Raw genomic sequence first — 202 nt, forward strand, 5'->3', positions numbered from 1 at the left:
AGCACCGCAGACACAGAAGGAGACCTCCCTCTCGTCCTGAGGCCCACCTCCCGGCACCGGGGGGTTCCACTTTTATTTCCTTTTTTTGAGCTCGTTAATGGGGAGCTCAACCGATTCCAAACCTTAGACTTTAAAACAAACGAGAAAAGAGAATAATTTAAAAGCTCATGCATTACTTGACTAACAGACTTTCTTTTGTCCG

This window comes from Phaethon lepturus, unplaced genomic scaffold (assembly GCF_000687285.1).
Source record: "Phaethon lepturus isolate BGI_N335 unplaced genomic scaffold, ASM68728v1 scaffold16768, whole genome shotgun sequence".
Lineage (NCBI taxonomy): Eukaryota > Metazoa > Chordata > Aves > Phaethontiformes > Phaethontidae > Phaethon > Phaethon lepturus.